This window comes from Leucoraja erinacea, chromosome 1 (genome assembly GCF_028641065.1).
Source record: "Leucoraja erinacea ecotype New England chromosome 1, Leri_hhj_1, whole genome shotgun sequence".
NCBI classification, from domain to species: domain Eukaryota; kingdom Metazoa; phylum Chordata; class Chondrichthyes; order Rajiformes; family Rajidae; genus Leucoraja; species Leucoraja erinaceus.
Window position 1 is genome coordinate 115,634,128 of NC_073377.1, and position 17,853 is coordinate 115,651,980.

A 17,853-nucleotide genomic window follows, 5' to 3' on the forward strand; every position below is an offset into this window, starting at 1 on the left:
CAGGGATAACGGGCAAACTCCACACAGACAGCCCCGGAGTCTGAATTGAACCTGGGTCTCTATCACTGTGTGACAGCAGCTCATAAGTTCATGTGATAAGGGCAGAGTTAGTCCATTTGGCCCATCAAGTCTACTCCGCCATTCAATCATGGCTCATCTACCTTTCCCTCTTAACTTCATTCTCCTGCCTTCTCCCCATAATCTCAGACACCAGTGGCAGACTGGCCAGGGTGACAGCTTGCCCAATGGCAAGTGGGCCCCTGATGAAGTGGGCCCCCTATATCAAGTGGGCCCCTGATGAAGTGGGCCCCCTTTGTCTCCTGGCAACCAATATTTTTTGACCCAGTCCGCCACTGTCGGACACCAATACTAATCAATAATCTTTCTATCTCTGCCTTAAAAATATTAAATGACTTTGACTCCGCAGCCTTCTATGGCAATGAATTCCACTGATTCGCCACCCTCTGACTAAATAAATTTCTCTTCATCTCCTTCTTAAAGGAACGTCCTTTTATTCTGAGGCTATGACCTCTGGTCCTAGACTCTCCCAGCAGTGGAAACATCCTCTCCACATCCACTCTACCAGCGACGCCCTTGTGCCGTTTTATTTTACAACATATCCTGGAATATCAACTTTCATACTTCATAAAAATAATACGTTAGGAATATGAACCAGAAGAAAATGTATGCTATGAAATCTAAAAGTTCTGAGGTTAATAAACAGAGTTAATGTTTCAGGTTGGTGATCTCTTCATAAAACATCCCGACCTAGAAACATAGAAAAATGGGTGCTAGAGTAGGCCATTCGGCCCTTCGAGGCAGCATCGCCATTCAATATGATCATGGCTGATCTGAACTATCTCTGTTTCTCTTTCCACAGATAATGCCTATGTGGCAGAGTGTGTGGCAGCATTTTTTTTCCTTAATTTATGTTGATCTTAATTATTTATGTTAAATGAATTTTGTGTTCAAGGTGATGTTACTCTTAGATATTGGGCCACTTTATGGCTTGGTGTTAACCTTTGTTTGGTGTGGCACTTGTGACGTATGCTGGGGTAGAAACGGATAAAACTGAAATTATCTGCAGTTCAGGCAGCATCTGTAGAGAATGAAACTGAATTATCACCTTCTTGTAGTTATTTATGAAACAAGCTTGGCATGAATATGTCATCCTCGAAGTGATGAATCCATTTTATTGTATTGATACAGTTGTTTTGATATTTATCTTCTGTTCCAATTTGTGTAAACATTTTCACATTTGCTTTATTATTAGCTAAGTGTAAATATAGAATTTTCCAATTACTTTAATCGTTATAATCAGTCAGGAAAGTTTTTATTCATTCATGGAGTATAGACATTGCTGGCAATGACGGCATAAATGTCCATGCATACTTTACTGCGTAGACTAAATGACGAAGAGACATGTAAGCTACAAGGGGTATTTATGGGAATCCAGTACCTGTACTCTACTTTGATTTAGAGCTATTCATGGTCATCATCAGTGAGAATAATTTTGGGTTAAATTCCAGGTTATTTCCCTGCTGCCAAGGTGGGATTTGAACAAAATGTTATGAATTGTTAGTCCAGGCCTGTAGTTTACCACACTGTGAGTTTAACCACTACACTTGCATGCCGTGTTGTCCAATACACAATCTCGGGATATGTCTAATTAGGAAGCAAGTGTAAATAACTGTATTGATGATTAATAAAAGAAAAAACATTGAAACATAGAAAATAGGCGCAGGAGTAGGCCATTCGGCCCTTCGAGCCTGCACCGCCATTCAATATGATCATGGCTGATCATCCAACTTCCTGCATCAAACAAAGTAACTGGGACTGTTGTTGGCCATGTGATCATCGTATTCAATTATGCAGGGTATACATGTGAAGTTTCATTATTTGATGTTTTGCTGGAAGATAAGGGAAGGAGCAGGCCATGTTTGTTTGAGAGTATTATCTACTTGTTGAGTAATGGTAGATGTAAATTTAATATAACTGTACTTTTCCTAAGTTAAATAAGTTTATTTGATGCAGTGAATGTCAGGTCTTTCCTATTAATATTGGACATGTGGCTAGTTGTAATTTCCACAGCCTTACCTGTGACTTGTTCTTGGCTTCTCATAGAGTTATTGAGCCAACCCAACCCAACTTGCACATGCCGACCAAGATACCCCATCCGCCTGCCCGCTTTTGCCCCATATCCCTCAAAACCTTTCCTCTCCATCTAAATATGCGTGTACAAGTACATGGAGAATACTTGCTTAAATAGCATGGTCAATACGTGCATCAGTAGTTGCTTTAATTTCCCTTCTCACTGGCTGCCCATTATCTCCACATTATTGCAGCAGCTAAACTGATGGGTTCATTTCATAGAGAATTACAGATGCCGGTTTACAAAAAAAGACACAAAGTGCTGGAGTAACTCAGAAGGTCAAGCAACATCTTTGGAGAACATTTTCTAAGCTGGGAGTTAGAAATAAAAAGGTCTAGAGAGACTAGAAGACAGGTTGGGGGAGTCACTGTAAAAGGGTCCCAACCCAAAATGTCACCTATCATATGTTCTCCAGTGATACTGCTTTGGGTTCCTTTTGGGCTTTTTGTTAGCCGGACATCAGATTTATGATGTAAATTATCCTTACAAAATAGTTTCTTTCAATATTTATGCAAATTTATGTTGCTATAATTTTCGTTTAGAGATACAGTGCGGAAACAGGCCCTTTGGCCCACCGTGTCCGCACTAACCAGAGATCCCCGTACACAAGCACTATCTTAAGAGCAAGGGACAATTTACAGTCTTAAACAAAGCCAATAAACCTACAAACCCATACGTCTTTCACGGGGAGAATTTACTAATTCCATACAGACAGCACCCATAGTCAGGATCGAACTTGGGGCTCTAGTTCTGTAAGGCAGCAACTCTACTGCTGTGCCACCTTAAAGTGGTTTCATTTATTAATGGGGAAGAGAAGTAAAAGGTGAATCGACAGACAAATCCCCAAGATCAATGCAGAATCATCCCACTCTGTTAAACGTACCAGTCTCATGCACTTTGATACTTTGCAATGCAAGCTCTGATTGACACCATGTTTTGGAGCCGGCATTCCAGCGTTGGTCCTTTTTTTGTCACGGTAGACTTGTGAAAGCAATCTGCCCGCATTGTCAGTGACCTAGAACAAGGAAGTGGCTCACAGCACTCCGCGCTATTGTGTGTATGACAGACATTCCACATGCCATGGTCACTGAGCCTGAGCTTAGTTCAAATGCGATTAGGATCTTATGAGGGAACAGGAACCTGGTATCTGTCTATCACAACACCATGAAATGAACCCATCAGTATAGGAGCAACTGTTAAGATAATGGGCAGTCAGTGAGAAGGGAAATGAAAGAGATGACCGATGCATCAGTCACTTGCTCCATGCTTGCAGGGATCATGAATAAAACAACGTACCTTCATGTGTACCAAGGTACAGTGAAAAGCTTTTGTTGTGTGCTAACCAGTCAACAGAAAGACAATACATGATCACAATCAATCCATTTATAGTGTATAGATGCATGATAAAGGAATAACATTTAGTGCAAGGTGAAGCTTGCAAAGTCCGATTCAGGATAGTCCATGGGTCACCAAAGAGGTAGATAGTAGTTCAGCACTGCTCTCTGGTTGTTCCTCTGCACAGGGGGGGTACAGCAGGAATCCCAGAAAGAGGGAAATAAAACTGTCAAAGGAGCAGTATTGAAGTGAAAATTGACTCCAGATATTTTATGGTAAAAAAAAATGGTTTTAGATATTTTAAGAAATATTACAATTTTTTAGCGCGGGAGGCCCATGTTCAATATTTAATAATGGTATGTCAAGCATGTCCTATTTATTTCAGAGTGTAACACCAATTTAGGTTAATTAATAAAATTTGGAAGCAGTCTTCTAACTCAACTTCCTAAATATGTATTCTGAGTCACTTAATGGGTTAGATTGCACTGAATGTTGGCCAGCAATATGGTGAAGAACTACCAGCTAACTGACACCTGTACTGCACTTCAGTGCCAATGTACTGAACCTCAAAAAAACACTAGACTTAGATATCAATGAATCTTATCTCTTGCTTCACACCTTGACTCACTATTGGGTTATTCTATAATGTACTGAACTGACGGACTGGGCGCACTTCCAATTTAGTCTCTCAGTTTTGGGCTATCCATAATGCATCTTGTGCATGCTTATAATTTTGAATGTACACCAACCTTTGATTACAAAGTGACCTTTGGGTTGTTTTTCTTCTCTCCACTTTAATAGTATTAATGGATTAATAAGTACAGTTTTTTTAAATTTCACAATTTTTTAATTGTTTTCAATCATTTTGAATTTTTTTCAAAAATTGAAAACCTCTTCTGACCGCAAGAACTGGAGTTTAGAAGGGTTAGAAAGATCATTGAAACTTACGGAATAGTGAAAGGTCTGGACAGAGTGGATGTAGAGAGGATGTTTCCATGTGGGAGAGTCTAGATCCAGAGGCCATAGCTTCAGGATAAAACAATGTACCTTCACGTGTGCCGAGGTACAGTGAAAATATTTTGTTGTGTGCTAACCAATCAGCAGAAAGACAATACATGATTACAATTGATCAATTTATAGTGTAGAGATACATGATAAGGGAATAATGTTTAGTGCAAGGTAAAGCCAGCAAAGTCCGATCAAGGATTGTCCGAGGATCACCAAAGAGGTAGATAGTAGTTCTGCACTGGTTGTTCCTCCGCACTTGGGGTACAGCAGGAATCACGGGAGGACATTTGGAGCCGTGTGGCTATCCAAGGAGTTGTGGTAAATGTGGTTTGTGGGCACCGACAGAGTTGTGGTAAATGTGAGTTGTGGCTGGATTCAGCCGATTCTGCTTAATATGTTCAACACTGTAATTGATAGATTTATATTTGGTAGAAAAATAGTGAAATATAAAGATGGTGCAGATCAGCTGATTGTATATTAAACCAGTTTCAAGATGTTGAATTACCTATTTCCAGAAGCATGTTTCTTTTTTATTGCTCAAATGGCCAGCAGCAAAGTTATGCAAGTTTTTTCAAGTTATAATATATAATTTATAACTTTATGAATTGGTATTTTCAATGATTTCAAATGTTTGATCTTTCTAACTTTCAACTCCCAATCATTTTTTTTAATTGCTTCTGGTCACCTGGGATGTTAATTAGGGAGTTCATTGAATAGATCAAACAATTTCAAACAAATGTATTTGGGATTGGTATTGTTTTTTTTTAATTGTCCTGTATACTGAGATATAGTGGAAAAACCTTGTTTGCGAACCACACAGCCAGTCATACTATACATGACTACATTCAAGTCATATACGAGTACAACAGGTATTGCAAAGAGAAAAAATACCAGAGTGCAGAATATATCGTTGCAGCATTATATTGTTACAGTTACAAACAAAAGTGCAGATTTTTTAAAGTACGAGAGTGACAATGAGGTAGGTTGGATGATTGGGATTGATCCCTTAGTTTATGAGTGGACTACACCGATAATAGTGGGGATGTAGCTGTTCCTGAATCTGGTGGAGGCATGCCAACCTTCCTTAAGGGCCTGTCTCACTGCAGCGACCTAATTGGCGAGTTTTGAAGAGTTTGATTTGACTCATACTCGCAGCATGGTCGACACGAGGTCCTAGGAAGTCTTTGTGACTCTCCTTCATGCTTGAGAGTAGTCCCTGCGTACTCGAGGCGTCAGCTAGGTCGTGGCATATTTTTCAACATGCTAAAAAATGCCTGCGAGTAAAAAAAAAAGGTCGCCATGGAAAATAAATCCCAATTTATTTTTACTCGTAGGTTTAGTCGAAGTAGTTCGTAGTAGGTCGGAATGTTATTCGTAGGTAATCAAGGGTATTCGAAGGTAATTGTTATATGGTTATATGGTTATATGGTAATCAAAGGTAGTTGAAGGTAGTCGTAGATAGTCTTCAACACAGTCGAAGGGAGATCGAAGGAGGTCGTCTTCAATCTCCAATATTCGGTGTCCAATTTTCCTGAAGCTAGTCGAAGCAAGTCGAAGCTGGTCTTCAACATAGTTGAAGGAGGTCAAAGGAGGTCTTCAAAATAATCGAAGGAGGTCAAAATATAGTTTTGACTTTTAGAAGAAATAGTCAAAGGAGGTCTTCAACATGACACTTTTTCAAACTCTCCTAAACTCTTCTAAACTCGCCAATTAGGTTGCCGCAGTGGGACAGCCCCTTGAGTCTTCTGAGGAAATAGAGGGGAGGGTTTGTTTTCTTGGCCAATGCTTCAATGTAATTTTACTTCGGAGTCACGTGAGTGACTTCGTGAAGAAGCCCGCTCAGGGCGCAGGTGCGGCATTACGCCAGCAAGTGCAACAGCGGCGGCAGCTGGAGTCAGGCTCTCCAGCTGCACTTTAAAAGCGCACCATCAGGTAAGTGAACGGTGCGTTGGGAACGGAGCGAGTTTGGTGTTGGTTCTTTTGGAAGAAACATGTCCCAACGTAGAAAACTCGCTAGTAGACCTGCCCGAGCTTTAACTCCACCAGAGGAGTCAATTCCAGCGGGGCAGCAACCGGCGGTACTACCGCTTGAACAGCGGTTTGAAATTCCTCAGACCGAGCCGGTCCCAGTCACGCCAGAGCCTACACGGCGGGCTGGGAAAGCCACCCGGAAGACAAACCGGCCGGTCGATTCCGACTCGTCGGAGGGGGAAATGTCCACCCCAAAGCGGGGGAGAGACAGCCGCCTAAGCTGCATCCAGCAGCTATTGGAGGGGATGGTCTACCGAGAGCAGCAGCGCTCTCGGTCAGACAGGACAGGCGCCCCCTCCATGGTGCTGAGTCCGGCACCTCCCTTTGCGACCTCGGACCAGGAATGGGAGGTTAGCATCGGTGACCAGGGGCAGGCTGGTCTGAGTATGGGGCAGGCGGAAGGAGCCGAAAGAGAGCAGGGTGTGCAGGAAGAGCTGCTGGGGGTCGTAAGCCGATTCGTCGCTACCCCACGGGTTGGAGCAACACTGGAGCCAAGGATGGCTGCCAGCATAAACCATCTCTCCAACAAACCACTGCAGGAGAAGGTGCTCGCCCAAGTGCTTGAGGAGCACACAGCCCCGGATAATTGTGAGGCTCTCAAGGTCAAGAGCCTCAATCCTCAAATATGGGGCAACGTGGGGGGACCGATTCGGACACAGGAGGTCAAACTCCAGCGCATACTTCGCCTCCTCACGGCGGCTATAACAGCCTATGCGCGGGGTGTCGAGACCGTAGATATGACATCTCACCAACAGGATGTCCTGGCACTCATGTGCACGACACAATATGAGCTGAATAACCTGAGAAGAGACAACATCAGGCCGGCCCTCAATCCTAAATTTGCAGGATTATGCAAAACTCCATCAGTAGAGACCGACTCATTTTTATTTGGGAAGGACTTGAACAAACAGCTCAAAGAGATGGAGGAGGCGTCTAAGACCTTTAGCCTCATGAGGGCACCACCGGCAGCGAACATACCAAAGCTCTTCATTCCACCCAGGCGGCAGCACACCACTGTATCTACCAGTCGGCGTCCCGAATATGCGACTGGTCAAAGCTTGGGGCCGCACTATCCCCAGAAACCTTTTTTAGGTCAGGGCCTGCAGCGGACCCCCTGGAAAATGCGCCTCCCCCCAACATCGCCAGCACGTCGACAGGGAAGAACACTCAAAAAGAAAAAACCACAACCCCGCCAATAACCATGGAGGTAGGTGGATCTGGTTCCTACCCGCATATCGAGAATAAGGGTGACTTACTAACAGGGGAAAGGTTACACTTGTTCAAAGAAGCATGGGGAAGGATCACAGATGATAAATATATACTTAATAGTATTCGAGGGTATAAAATAGAATTTATCTCAAATATACCGCCAGTTCAACATATGCCCGAGAGGGCATTTGTACTCTCCAACAAGGAACAACAGGAGGGACAAGCTGAACTGGTGAGGCTTATAAACAAAGGGGTCATAGAAAAAACTACTCATGAGCCCTTGGAATTTGTTTCCAACATATTTACTAAAAGTAAAAAGGATGGTGGATGTCGCATCATCATTGACTTAACATCCCTGAATGTATTTGTTAAGTATATACATTTCAAAATGGAAACATTTGTGACTGCTAGACAACTGATTTCCAAAGGATACTATATGGCCAGCATCGATCTCAAAGATGCTTACTATCTAGTACCTATACATAAGGATTATAGCAGATATCTTAAATTTATCTGGATGGGGGAGCTTTGGCAGTATAAAGCACTGCCTAATGGGCTTACTTCAGCTCCAAGACTATTCACAAAAATATTAAAACCAGCCATGGCAACGTTAAGAAAACGAAACCATATAGTCATGGCATATTTGGACGACATCCTCATAGTTGGGAAAACTATGGAATTGGCTGTAGCAGCAGTATCAGCTACTAAACAGCTCCTAGAGACTCTAGGCTTTGTCTTACATCCAGATAAATCCAAGTTAAATCCATCCACAATTATGGACTATCTGGGTTTCACAATTAACTCAGTCCAAATGACTATTACCCTGCCAAGGGAAAAGATGATTGCATTGATACAATCATGTAATAACTTAAAGATAAAGGAAAGACCAACTATTCGACAAGTGGCAGCAGTAATTGGCAAAATGGTAGCAGCATTCCCAGCTATCCAATTTGGACCTTTGCACTATCAAAATTTGCAAAGAGCAAAGATAAAGGCACTAAAACAGCACAAAGGTCATTATGACCGGGTCATGACGATACCCCCTGAAGCGATATCAGAGCTACAGTGGTGGATACAAAATATTTGGCACAGTTATAGTCCTATTGTTATTACTAATGCTACTTTAGTACTCCAAACAGATGCTAGTGCTCAAGGCTGGGGAGCAACTAACTCCATATCCAGCACAGGTGGTAGATGGACTAACTCAGAATCATCATTACTATCTACACTGGGCATTAACTCTTTGGAAATGTTGGGCGCCTTTTATGGTTTGAAAGCATATGCATCTAATATGCATCACTTGCATGTTAGATTACAAATAGATAATACAACGGTGGTGGCTTATATTAACCATATGGGCGGCATAAAATCTTTATCATGCGACAAATTGGTCAATACGATTTGGCAATGGTGTGTCGAAAGACATATTTGGCTTTCAGCTACCTATCTACCAGGTAAGCTAAACACAGTGGCGGACACCAGGTCACGTAAATTCAATGACAACATCGAATGGATGTTAAATCCTAAAACATTCGCTAAAATTGTAAAGCAATATGGGAAGCCAGATATAGATTTATTTGCATCAAGACTGAATCACCAACTACCTATCTATGTCGCGTGGGAACCAGATCCGGAGGCAGCAGCGGTAGACGCATTTACGCTGGATTGGGGAAAGTTTGTTTTCTATGCCTTTCCTCCCTTCTGCCTCATTAGTCGGGTACTTCGAAAAATCCAGACGGATTCAGCATCTGGAATTTTGGTAGTGCCCGACTGGCCTACACAGCCATGGTTCCCAATTCTCCATGACATGGTGGTGGAAGCACCTATGGTGTTCCCCAGTCATCCAGGGTTACTGACTCACCCAGTATCAGGCATCAGCCACCCATGCCACAAAGACATGAATCTCCTGGGTTGCAGATTCTAGACCGACCTTACCTGGATCTGGGGTTATCGCAACAAACCATCGCCACCATGTCAGCATCCCTGAGAACATCTACAAAGAGGCAGTACCTAACCAGCATCAGGAAATGGGAAACGTACTGCCAGAAAACGGGGACTGCTTACAAAACAGCCACAGTTGCGAATGTTCTGGAGTTCCTGGCCGATTTACATCATCGTGAAGATATGAGCTACAGTGCCTTCAACACGGCACGTAGTGCACTCTCTAACTACCTCAAACCTGCAGGACATCAGCCCATGGGATCCCATCCGCTGGTGGTCAAACTAATGAGGGGCATATTTAACAGCAAGCCCCCCAACCCTAGATATACACAAATTTGGGATGTCAGTATTGTACTCGCATACCTTCGGGACAGACCACCAGCAAGATCTCTCAGTTTAGAGCAATTGACTTTAAAAACGCTCATGCTGATGGCGCTAGTATCTGCTCAGAGGGTCCAGTCCTTACATAAACTACGACTGGACAACATGGAGACAACGTCAGATCAGATAACCTTCACAATACAAGGTCTGATAAAACAGTCCAGGCCAGGAACATCCAACACGCTAGTGGCATTCCGGGCTTACCCACCAGAGCCACGATTGTGTGTGGTGACCCACATAAACATTTACATTGACACAACCCATAATATCCGAGGAAGTGAGAGAGCCTTATGGGTCAGCCACAGAAAGCCACATGGCAGGGTAACAAGCCAAACCATTTCAAGATGGTTGAAACAGGTATTGGAAGCTGCTGGGATAAACATTAATATATTTAAATCTCATTCCACCAGGGCAGCATCCACATCATCGGCAGCAAGGATGGATGTGCCTGTTGACATAATCCTCAACAAAGCAGGATGGTCAAGGGAATCCACATTCCGAACATTTTATCATAAGCCGTTGGTGAAACCTGACGTATTTGCAGCCAGAATTTTAGAAACTGCAAATATTTAATTTAAAGCCCGGGGGAGCTATTTTCTTTTGTTATTGTTAATAAATACCGTTTTGTTTTCAAAACAGATTCATTGGTTGATTACAATAACACTTCCTTCCTCAAGAGCTTTCGGTAGTGAGTGAGTAAAACTGTTACACGGTTTGAAATCACAGAGCTTTGAAATCTTCACGAAGTCACTCACGTGACTCCGAAGTAAAATAGTAAGATTAAACGAGAACTTACCAGTTTGAAGTTTGATCTGTATTTTATGAGGAGTTACGATGAGGGATTACGTGCCCTCCGCTCCCACCCTCATTACATGGATCAAACTGATAATTGATGTCTCTTTATTCTTTACTATGTTACTTCAAATACGTGTCTGTCTGTGATTCCACACCGCTGCTTGGAAGCATGCCGCACCTGCGCCCTGAGCGGGCTTCTTCACGTAATCCCTCATCGTAACTCCTCATAAAATACAGATCAAACTTCAAACTGGTAAGTTCTCGTTTAATCTTACTATTAAAACCTCAAAGGTTTTATTAAATGTTGCCTAATGGTCTTTATTTGTTACAAATAGAAAAAATATTACATTGGCCATTTTTGTATTGGTATTAGTTTATTATCGTATAGGATGCCGATATGCATCCTATCCAGGCAGATCATCCCATAGTAAGTACACCGGTTAGTGCAAAAGAGAAGACAAAAAGAGCGAAAAATAGGTTGTGTAGGAAGAAACTGCAGATGTTAGTTTAACTAATGATGGACATCTCCATTGCTGTGCGACCTGCTGAGTTACTCCAGATTTTTGTCTCTATCTTAGGAAAATAGATTGTTACAGCTGAATTACTGTTACAGAGTGCAGAATTAAAAAATGCAAGCATCGTAATGAGATAGTTTGTAAAATTTTATGGCGGAGATTGCAGATGGATGAGGATATACTTGGATGAGGATATCTCATGTTATTCGTATGTTGTTTATTGTTATTATTATTGAATTATAAAATGAGTTTATTGATTTTACAGAATAAATGAATCAATTTTACTTGTACCTTTAGTGAGCATTTAGAGTCATAATATTTTGCAGTATTTTTATTGCTATTAAGAATTACACAGCAAGGCCTCTGAATAAAACAACATAGAAATATAGAAAACCAAAAACATTGCATTAATCTTAACAACACATATTTAAATAAACCATCATGTATTTTAAATTTGCAATAGCTGTCCATCCATCAAAAAAGAATGGTCCCAACACTATCTGGTGTTTTAACAAGTTTGCACAGGCTGTTCCTCGTAGAACAGTAGCAACGGCAATGGAAGTATACAATGGTGGTGGAATGAGTATAAATTGAATTATGCGCCAGTCATCCTCCATCAACTATAGGCTAGTCTTGTCGTGTGTAATGGAAGCATTAGGTAACTCATTAGTAGTACATTTGTCATTGGCAGTGAGCATTGGGTTTCAAAGTATATTTGAGTTCCAGAGAATGCAAAGAAAACTAATGTGATAATTTAGCACATTTTAACAGACTTGATGATCAAGGCTTCAAGGATAACTTCAAGAAAGGAGTTGAATTATTTTGCAGGACACCCAAAAAAAATCAGCCAGTGTGGCATTTTCTTTTAAAGTGTAGCCATTGTTGTAATGTACAGACACACAGCAGCCAATTTGGGGACTATAAAATTCCACAAGCTGCAAGGTATTATGTTTTGAGAAGGAATACTGTAGGTGACATTTCGGGTCGAGATCCTTCATCATCAGTTTGAAGAAGGGTCTCGACCTGAAATATCACCTATTAGTTTTTTCCAGAGATGCTGCCTGACCCGCTGAGTTACTCTAGCTTTTTGTGATCCATCTTCAGGGTGTAAACCAGCATCCTTTTTACATGGTATTATGTTTTAATTGTTAATTGAAGAATAAAGATTGGTCAGAAAACCAGTAAGTAACTGTTAATTGTCCAATAGGACATTTTATCGTTCCTTGTTTAACGCTGCTGCCCAAGGGCAAAATTCCTCTCATACTTATCCAGCAACAATTTGAGGTTCAACTTACTTTTGTCTGTCACCTTACTGGTGCTACTTATAGAAATACTGAGGATAACTGAAGACCAAGACACTCTCGATTTGTTTTCATACTTTTCTATGCAGTAAGAGGAGAACTTGGCCCCTTTACCTTGCACCCTATTCAGAATGTTTGTTCTCAATGGCATCAATAATGTTTTCAGACTGATTAACATTGGCTTTATTCAGGACAGTTGGGAATAAGCGACAAAGTACATGAACGTGCTCCTCTCACACACTCAGACAGGACTGGTGACAGCTGTGGAAGTGGGAAATGCAACACCAGCACCACACTGCACCACATTAAGGTTTAAAAATAGGCCTCACTTACTGCAGGCATTTGTTGATTTGAATCTGATGAAGTGAATAAGTAAAAATCTTTATTCTCATTTAAAATTATATATTTTTTAAATCCTAAACTCATTAAACTAGATTGCACAGTTTTGAAGTTTTTTTCTGCTGCAGACATCCATCCAGATCTTAAATCTAAATGTGATTATCCCCCAAAACGGATTGAATTCTGAGTATGAAATCACCTGCTATAATTGTACATGTTGAACAATCCCTGTCAAAATCTGGATGGAGTGGGTATGTTGGTTGTGATAGGGCTCAGAAAGCTGCCATCAAGTACACCTGCCTTTCAATCTAATGAAGGGAATGCCAAAGCTTTTACCGAAAAGGAAAGCAGCTGTCGTGCATCAAATTAGTTGCAAAGTACTGGGGGGATGTTCAGCTTCTCTCACTGACAGTTTGCAGCCTGTCTCTGCGTACAGTATTCTCTGGGTTAATCTGGACCCAGATTGCACCATTTGCACCAGACTAAAAGCTGGCTTCGACTTGCAGGCAAAGTGGAATATTTCCTCACTATCCTGACACCCGGTGAACACCTCGAGTAATGGGAACTGCATGCGGGTCGAGACAGGAATTATTTAAAGGAATCCATATGGGCTACAGGGGAAATAAAAATTGAGTTAATTTTACTCCCAGAAGTGGCAGATACGTATTAAATATTCAAAAAAAAACTCAGTTTACAAATTGTGCAATCTAGATTAATAAATTTAGGATTTGTTTAAATCACCAGCAGCCACGTGAGGCAGCCAGAATGCCTGGGTAGGAACCCAACTTGTATATTGCATATTGCATATATCCCATGAACTACAACACTGTAAATTAACTGTGACTGGGTGGAGAAGTGGTAGAATCTGGGAGAATATTCTCCCAGATTACATAGAAACATAGAAAATAAGTGCAGGAGGAGGCCATTTAGCCCTTCGAGCCTTCGAATATGATCATGGCTGATCATCCAACTCAGTATCCTGTACCTGCCTTCTCTTCATACCCCCTGATCCCTCTAACCACAAGGGACACATCTAACTCCCTCTTAAATATAGCCAATGAACTGGCCTCATCTACTTTCTGTGGCAGAGAATTCCACAGATTCACCACTCTCTGTGTGAAAAAAATAAATTCTCATCTCGGTCCTAAAAGACTTCCCCTCATCCTTAAACTGTGATCCCTTGTTCTGGAGCTCCCCAACATCGGGAACAATCTTCCTGCATCCAGCCTGTCCAACCCCTTAAGAATTTTGTAATTTTCTATAAGATCCCACCTCAATCTTCTAAATTCTAGCGAGTACAAGCCGAGTCTATCCAGTCTTTCTTCATATGAAATTCCTGCCATCCCAGGAATCAGTCTGGTGAACCTTCTCTGTACTCCCTCTATGGCAAGAATGTCTTTCCTCAGATTAGGAGACCAAAACTGTACGCAATACTCCAGGTGTGGTCTCACCAATACCCTGTACAATTGCAGTAGAACCTCCCTGCTCCTATACTCAAATCCCTTTGCTATGAATGCTATCATACCATTCACTTTCTTCACTGCGTGCTGCACCTGCATGCCTACTTTCAATGACTGGTGTACCATGACACCCAGGTCTCGTTGCATCTCCCCTTTTCCTAATCACCCAACCTATCCAAGTCACCTTGCAGCCTCCTAGCATCCTCCTCACAGCTAACACTGCCCCCCAGCTTTGTATCATCCGCAAACTTGGAGATGTTGCATTCAATTCCCTCGTCCAAATCATTAATATATATTGTAAATAGCTGGGGTCCCAGCACTGAGCCTTGCGGTACCCCACCAGTCACTGCCTGCCATTGTGAAAAGGACCCGTTTACTCCTACTCTTTGCTTCCTGTGTGCCAGCCAGTTCTCTATCCACATCAATATTGAACCTCCAATACCGTGTGCTTTAAGTTTGCATACTAATCTCTTATGTGGGACCTTGTCGAAAGCCTTCTGGAAGTCCAGATATAACACATCCACTGGTTCTCCCTTATCCACTCTACTAGTTACATCCTCGAAAAATTCTATAAGATTCGTCAGACATGATTTACCTTTCATAAATCCATGCTGACTTCGTCCAATGATTTCACCACTTTCCAAATGTGCTGCTATCCCATCTTCAATAACTGACTCTAGCATTTTCCCCACTACCGATGTTAGACTAACTGGTCTGTAATTCCCCGTTTTCTCTCTCCCTCCCTATTTAAAAAAGTGGGGTTACTTTAGCTACCCTCCAATCCTCAGGAACTACTCCAGAATCTAAAGAGTTTTGAAAAATTATCACTAATGCATCCACTATTTCTGGGGCTACTTCCGGTGATTCTGGGATGCAGCCAATCTGGCCCTGGGGATTTATTGGCCTTTAATCCATTCAATTTACCTAACACCACTTCCCGACTAACCTGGATTTCACTCAGTTCCTCCATCTCATTTGAGCCCCGGTCCCCTGCTATTTCCGGCAGATTATTTATGACTTCCTTAGTGAAGACAGAACCAAAGTAGTTATTCAATTGCTCTGCCATGTCCTTGTTCACCATGATCAATTCACCTGTTTCTGACTGCAAGGGACCTACATTTGTTTTAACTAATCTTTTTCTCTTCACATATCTATAAAAGCTTTTGCAGTCAGTTTTTATGTTCCCTGCCAGTTTTCTTTCATAATCGATTTTCCCTTTCCTAATAAAGCCCTTTGTCCTCCTCTGCTGGACTCTGAATTTCTGCCAGTCCTCTGGTAGGCTGCTTTTTCTGGCTAATTTGTATGCTTTTGTTTTGATACTATCCCTGATTTCCCTTGTTATCCACTACCTTCCCTGATTTATTATTTTGCCAAACTGGGATGAACAATCGTTGTAGTTCATCCATGCGGTCTTTAAATGCCTTCCATTGCATATCCACCGTCAACCCTTTAAGAATCAATTGCCAGTCTATCTTGGCCAATTCACGTCTCATACCCTCAAAGTCACCTTTCTTTAAGTTCAGAACCCTTGTTTCTGAATTAACTATGTCACTCTCCATCCTAATGAAGAACTCAACCATATTATGGTCACTCTTGCCCAAGGGGCCACGTACAACAAGACTGCTAACTAACCCTTCCTCATTACTCAAAACCCAGTCTAGAATAGCCTGCTTTCTCGTTGGTTCCTCTACATGTTGGTTTAGAAAACTATCCCGCATACATTCCAAGAAATCCTCTTCCTCAGCACCCCTGCCAATTTGATTCACCCAATCTATATGTAGATTGAAGTCACCCATTATAATTGTTTTACCTTTATTGCACGCATTTCTAATTTCCTGTTTGATGCCATCCCCAATTCCACTACTACTGTTAGGTGGCCTGTACACAACTCCCACTAGCGTTTTCTGACCCTTAATGTTTCGCAGCTCTACCCATATCGATTCCACATCCTTCAAGCTAATGTCCTTCCTTTCTATTACGTTAATCTCCTCTCTAACCAGCAACGCTACCCCACCTCCTTTTCCTTTCTGTCTATCCCTCCTGAATATTGAATATCCCTGGATGTTCAGCTCCCAGCCTTGGTTACCCTGGAGCCATGTCTCCGTGATCCCAACTATATCATATTCATTAATAACTATCTGCACATTCAACTGATCCACCTTATTACAAATGCTCCTTGCATTGAGACACAAAGCCTTCAGGCTTGTTTTTACAACACTCTTACCCCTTATACAATATGTTGAAAAGTGGCCCTTTTTGATTTTTGCCCTAGATTTGTCTGCCTGCCACTTTTACTTTTCACCTTGCTTCCTATTGCTTCTACCCTCATTTTACATCCCTCTGTCTCTCTGCTCATGCTCCCATCCCCCTGCCACATTAGTGGGAATCGGGGGAGAATGTGGGTGGAATAAAATGGAATTAGTGCAGTAGTAGTATCAGGGAACGGTCACTGGTCAGTAAGCACAGTAAACCTTATCTGAAAAGGATATCTTTGTGCTGTATCTCTGTATGACTCTTTCAGTGGATGTTATCCACCGATAGTGCACTCCATAATGTTTTGGACAAAGACCCATCATTTATTTGTTTGCCTCTGTACTCCACAATTTGAGATTTGTAATATAAAAAATCACATGTGGTTAAAGTGCACATTGTCAGATTTTAATAAAGGGTATTTTTATACATTTTAGTTTCACCATGTAGAAATTACAGCAGTGTTTATACATAGTCCCCCCATTTCAGGGCACCATAATGTTTTGGACACAGCAATGTCATGTTAATGAAAGTAGTCATGTTTAGTATTTTGATGCACATCCTTTGCATGCAATGACTGCTTGAAGTCTGCGATTCATGGGCAACACCAGTTGCTGGGTGTCTTCTCTGGTGATGCTCTGCCAGGCCTGTATTGCAGCTAGATAAAAGTGCTGAAGAAACTCAGCGGGTGGGGCAGCATCTATGGAGCGAAGGAAATAGGCAACATTTCCGGCCTTCTTCAGATGTAGATGTGTTGCAGCCATCTTTAGCTTATGCTTGTTTTGGGGGCTAGTCCCCTTCAGTTTTCTCTTCAGCATATAAAAGGCATGTTCCATTGAGTTCAGATCGCGTGATTGACTTGGCCACTGAAGAATTTACCATTTTTTAGTTTTGATAAACTCCTCTGTTGCTTGAGCAGTATATCTGGGATCATTGTCTTGCTGTAGAATGAACCGCCGGCCAATGAGTTTTGAGGCATTTGTTTGAACTTGAGCAAATAGGATGTGTCCATACACTTCAGAATTCATTATGCTATCACCATCAGCAGTTGTATCATCAATGAAGATAAGTGAGCCAGTACCTTCAGGAGCTACACATGCCCAGGCCATAACACCCCCACCTCCATGTTTCACAGA

At 41.8% G+C, this 17,853-nt stretch overlaps 1 protein-coding gene across 2 annotated transcripts in view; it reads left to right on the forward strand.

Annotated features, from left to right (window-relative positions):
- gstcd (glutathione S-transferase, C-terminal domain containing) overlaps window positions 1-17,853 on the forward strand; it is a 219,554-nt gene that overhangs the window by 175,143 nt on the left and 26,558 nt on the right. The gene's annotated exons all lie outside the window — the stretch shown is intronic.